We start from the raw sequence: 5,935 nt of genomic DNA, 5'->3' as shown, positions 1-5,935 counted from the left end.
AAGCTTTCTCGTTAAAGTGATCTGGAACGAAATTTTTTGTAAGGTCTTCCTTATTTTAACGAGTCAAAAGGTAAAATCGACATCTAACCCAAGGTTCGTTCCACCCGTGACGCGCGTGTATTTTCGACCAGAATGGATTCTGTCAGGAACCGAGAACTGTGTAGATTGTATGACGTAGTGCGCTAAGAGTCTGTTATCCGACGAACGGTTGAGAGACAACAATAGTCACACTATATACATTATGCCCTCCAAATGGGGTTGTACCGAAATATTTATTTGCACATGGTCAACTAACTCGGAGGCATGTCACTACACATTCACCGGAAATGTAATCACCGTGTTTAGAGTCAACGTGACACTATCCGGCCGTAAGATTGAACAAGTCTCGTTACCCCGTCCACGTAAGTATATCTGGTCTAGTGGTATCAGGGCTCGTGTCCATTTTTCCAGTGTCACTGATCGGTAAAAGGACCGGAGTTTCGGCTATTTGTCCTGAACAAAGAACTTTTTCCTTTGGATCCCGGATTGGAGTCGAAAATTTCCGTCCAATAACTTGACTTAAAATTTTCACTCTGGTAGTAGTTCGGTCTATGGATCAATAAATATTGTCCGTTGGGTGAAGAATCAATAATAAGGAACGAGTCAATGGGTTTATAGGGTTTTGTCCGGAGACACAGAAAAATCGAAAACCTTTTATCGTAATGGAACCAAAATAGTTGTAAATTTTCTTCGAATTCGAGTCCGCTCCAGACTTCAGACTTATTACATTTTTTGTCGGGACATTTATTTGTAAATGTTGATAAGTATGTAAATGTAGCTTGTAAATATGTTGTATGATATCCTCTATTGTTTTATGTTGTTTTATGTTTCATGTGGAACTAAATTGCTGCAGGTCTCCATTGAAAAAGAGATCTATGATCTCAAGGGATAATCTGGATAAATAAAGGTTTGAAATGAAATTACTTCCGTTGGGTTGCTTTAAAGTCAAGCTGCAGTTTAAGATTCACCCTAAAATCGCAGGCTTTGCGATTTGATAATCGCATAATTTAAAATCATGATTTCGATTTAAAATTGATTAATCGTTCAGCCCTATTGGACGCTGGAGCAACATCCCACATCGTGAACGATATCAAAATGTTTGACAGCTTTGATGACTCAGTCCTTTCAGGGACACATTCAGTGGAGTTAGCTGACGGGACCAAATGCAGCGGAATAGCACAACGCAGAGGAACAGCGATCGTGTATCTGCTAGACAACACTGGACGACAGCACAGAGCACAGCTACGGGATGCACTGTACATACCTTCATAGCCACATGACATCTTCTCTGTGGCAAGAGTGGCAAATGGAGGAGCGACAATCACCTTCAAGAAAGGAGAAAGCCACATGGTTACCAAGGACAGTAGCAGGTTTGACCTCCACGAGAGTGGACATTTGTATTACTTGCCAACTGTTACAGAAAATGTTGAAAAATGTAAAGGTTGTCATGATATGCAAACTTGGCATGAGATTTTGGGTCATTGCAACTATGAAGATGTACATAAATTACAAAGTGTAGTGAAAGGCATGGAGATATATTTTCTGAAGTCAGAAAGTGATACAGTGCAAGCCAAAGAAAGGTTATTGGCAGACATAGCACCTTATGGAGAAGTCAAGTGTATTCGTTCAGACAACGGCACTGAGTTTACAAGCCAAGACTTTCAGGCACTCTTAACTAAAAATAGGATTAGACATGAAACGTCTGCACCCTATTCCCCACACCCAAATGGTACAGTAGAGAGAAGCTGGCAAACTCTCTATGATATGAGCAGATGCTTATTGATAGAGAGTGGGTTACCATACAAGCTATGGAACTACGCTATGCAGACTGCAGCTTTTGTAAGAAACAGGTGCTACAGCAGGGGCACAAAGAAAACGCCATACGAGTTGTTCACAGGCAAAGAACCAAATGTATCCAAACTGCAAAAATTTGGTACAACATGTTTTGCTTACAAACAAGAAAAAGGGAAGCTAGACTCTAGATGTGAGCAAGGGGTTTTCATTGGCTATGATAAAAACAGCCCAGCTTATCTGGTGTATTACCCAGAAACAGAGAAGGTGCAAAAGCACAGGTTGGTGAAATTCACAACCAAAAGCGCAAAAGAAAAGGAAACACAAACATCTGAATCACACATAGAATGTGGTCATGAGGATGCACACTCCAGGGCCATAGGCAATGATATAAATGTGGAAAATGTATCAAGTCATGGTATTCAGATGTGTGTGCCTGAGACTTTACTTGAAGAGACTGAATGTACACAGCCGCGTAAAGCCACAGAGACTGTAACCAAAAGGTATCCACAGAGGAACAAAAGGAGACCAACTCATCTACGGAATTTTGAGACTGAGGATGCAGAGGACAAAGCACACACATGCATGGAATTTTGCTACAGAGCAGTCTGTGATATCCCTCAAACCTACAATGATGCCATAGTGTCAGCAAAGTCAAGGCAGTGGAAGAATGCCATGGACGAGGAGATGCGATCTCTTGAGGAGAACGAGACCTTCCACCTCACCCAGTTGCCACCAGGTAAAAAGGCAGTGGGGGGAAGATGGGTCTATGCACTCAAAAGTGACATTGATGGATCAGATAAATACAAGGCAAGATTTGTAGCAAAAGGCTACAGTCAAAAACCAGGAACAGACTAGAAAGAGACATTTTCTCCCACAGCTGATATGACAATTGTAAGAGTACTCATGCAGAAAGCAGCCCCAGGGGGGCCTCATTTGACACCAGATGGACGTTAAGACAGCCTATTTGCATGCACCCATTGATTGTGAAATCTATATGGAGCAACCAGAAGGCTATGAAGAAAAGTCAAGAACCGGGGAAAATCTAGTTTGTAAGTTGCAAAAGTCTCTCTATGGCCTTAAGCAATCAGGTAGGAACTGGAATGCTATGTTACACACATGTCTGAGTGAGAACGGTTTCATACAGAATCCAGCTGATCATTGTGTGTATACAAGAGAGAAACATGATGAAAAGGTAATCATGATTGTATGGGTTGACGATCTGATCATAGCAGCAAGCAACAAAAATGTACTGGAAAGTGTAAAGATTATGCTTTCTGACAGGTTTAAAATGAAGGACCTGGGAAAGTTGAAACATTTCCTGGGAAACAGAAGGTGAAGTTAAAATGTCTCAAAATAAATATATAGGCAAGATCCTAGAGAGGTTTGAAATGCAGGATTGCAAGGCCAGGGGGACCCCATGTGAGCCAAAATTTGAACAAATAGATGATTCTGAGAAATGGACAGACCCAACCAAATACAGAGAGGCAGTGGGAAGTTTAATTTACTTGTCCACATGTACTAGACCAGATATAGGTTTTGTGGTCAGTAAACTATCTCAGCACTTGGCTGGACCAACAGAGGAACATTGGAACACAGTAAAACATGTGTTCAGGTATCTAAAAGGCACAACAGAACAGGAGTTATGCTTTAAGAGAAATGACAGAGAGGCAATAGGTCTAAAAGTGTACTGTGATGCTGACTGGGCATCAGATGCAACAGACAGGCGTAGCACATCAGGATATTGTGTCAGTCTTAGTAAAGGAAGCTCTCTGATCTCATGGAAAACAAAGAAACAACCAACAGTGGCATTATCCACCTGTGAGGCAGAATACATGTCTTTAGCATCAGCTATACAAGAATGTATATATTTAGATCAGCTACTTAAAGGTATAGACACATACCAGTATGCACAAACAAAGGTGTACGAGGACAACCAAGGTACTATAGCCCTTGCCAAAAACCCAGTAAACAGGCAAAGGAGCAAAAACATTGATATTAAGTACCATTTCATTAGGGAAACTGTAAATAACGGAAAGTTAACTTTGGAGTACTGCCCTACTGAGTTAATGATGGCTGATATCATGACCAAGCCAGCTACAAAGCTACAACTAAAGAGGTTTGCTCAAGACATGTTTGGCACTTAAAAGTGCACGAGTGTATTCACATTGTTAAGGCAAAAGAGAAGCCTTATTATATTGTTGTTTTGTTTTCATGTAACCAATAGAGTTAAGGTTGAGTGGGAGTGTTAAGTATTACTTTGTAATAGCACCTTTACTCCATGTTTAATGGTAAGTCCCATGTGACGTCATAAGCAAGCGCGGAGCGCTATATGTCTCATTGTTGATTACGCATCACTGCCATGCTGGTTCATACCCTGAATAAATGGATGAGATAAGAACAATGACTGCGCATACTTTATTAGTTTAACACCTTGACTCATCAAGGCGGCCGCCACCAACGCTGTCCTCCGATTCACAGCTCCTTGTGCCATCACCACCTGCGTTGCCACACCCTGTACCACACCCGCCAGCATCCTCCTCCTCCGTGCCGGTGCCTCCACTACAGACGCTACCTTGCAGCACATCAACGGGTACTATTGGGCCAGCTCAAAGACAGCAGCCCCAGATGATCTTGGGGTTAATAAACCCAACCAGGTGAAACTGGATCGTTATCCAGGGAGATTGTTTTCAGGAAAGAAGCGCACTTTTGCCACTGCATGGTGCAACAACAGATCATGTCTTGAATATTCGTTAAAAGCAGACGCAGCCTTTTGTTTCCCCTGCTGACAGTTTAAAGTAAATACGTCTTCATCTGATGCGGCTTTTACTGTCAAAGGTTTTTGCGACTGGAAACACGCATTACAGACTGATAAAGGACTGCTAAGGCATGCCGCATCAAAAGAATACATTTCATGTGAGAGTTTGTGGGGAGAGAGACAGATACGCAAGGAAACAAAAGGAAATTAGTACTTTGGTGCACAGATCAGCTGGCACGGAACCGTTATTACGTGTCAGCTGTCGTTGATACTATAGATTTTTTAGCTGTCAACAAACTCTCTCTCAGAGGTGACCACGGTTCACTCCACAGCATGTCCGAGTCAGGCAGTGGGCTCTTCCTATCGCTGTTTAAGTATACACTGCACAAAGATGCAGTTGGCCAAAATAATGTTCTAAGTTAGCTCGGCTGAGCGAAAGGATGCACCTGCAGTGCATAGGAAAATAAACCACGGGCTAAACAGTTCATCGTCTCCGTCTCTACTATTTCTCTCCGAGTGCAACGATGAAGAAGCTGCCACCCTCAACCAGTGTGCCTTGCTTGTGATTTACCAGTGTTTGTGCTTCCACGCACACAATGTTTCAAAAGTGGTTTCTATGTTGCCCTTTATTTGTGTATGTATTTGCGATAAGTGTGCGTCTTTGCGCAATGCTGTTGGCCTTGCTGTTGGCCTTGCTGTTTGATATATATTGTGCCGCAGGCCCGCAGCACATGACGGTTTTGTGTGCCCTCCCATGAAAATCATATGCCCTCCCTTTAGATTTGTTCTGGCGCCAGGTCTGTACACACACACACTCGCGAGCTTCCCTCAGACCAGTAATCCAAACGAAAATATCTTCCCTCCGTAGTATTTTGATCATTTGCTCCGCTAATAATCAATCAGATCGATGGATTAAAGAGAAGAGGAAACTTTAAACGCCTTTTTCTCAAAATGATGACTCTGTAACAGTCATTATATAATGTGACATATTTTGCTTAATATTTTAGACCCTCCAGAAAAACGCGGGCAAAAATCCTTGATTATGCGGGCTAAAATCCTTGATTATGCAATTAAACATGCAGGGTTTTTATGTGATTTTATGCGGTGAAATTGCGGGAAGTTGTGGAAGAATAGATTTTTTTTTAAACATTGGGCTGTCTTATTTATTCTCTCTCACACACACAACCTGCCACTAACGTTAAACCCCTTTCCTATTCAATTAAACACATTCAATGTTTATTTATTGTAAAAGCAATTGGGCTATTTTAAAAACACACACACCCCCACACACACACACACTTCCGCCTCATTCTGTTTTAATTTACTCGTTCGTTATCTGACCAGCTT

The sequence above is a fragment of the Notothenia coriiceps genome, unplaced genomic scaffold (genome assembly GCF_000735185.1).
Source record: "Notothenia coriiceps isolate Sejong01 unplaced genomic scaffold, NC01 NC01_scaffold00002072, whole genome shotgun sequence".
Lineage (NCBI taxonomy): Eukaryota > Metazoa > Chordata > Actinopteri > Perciformes > Nototheniidae > Notothenia > Notothenia coriiceps.
Note: the sequence above shows the minus strand (reverse complement) of the source record.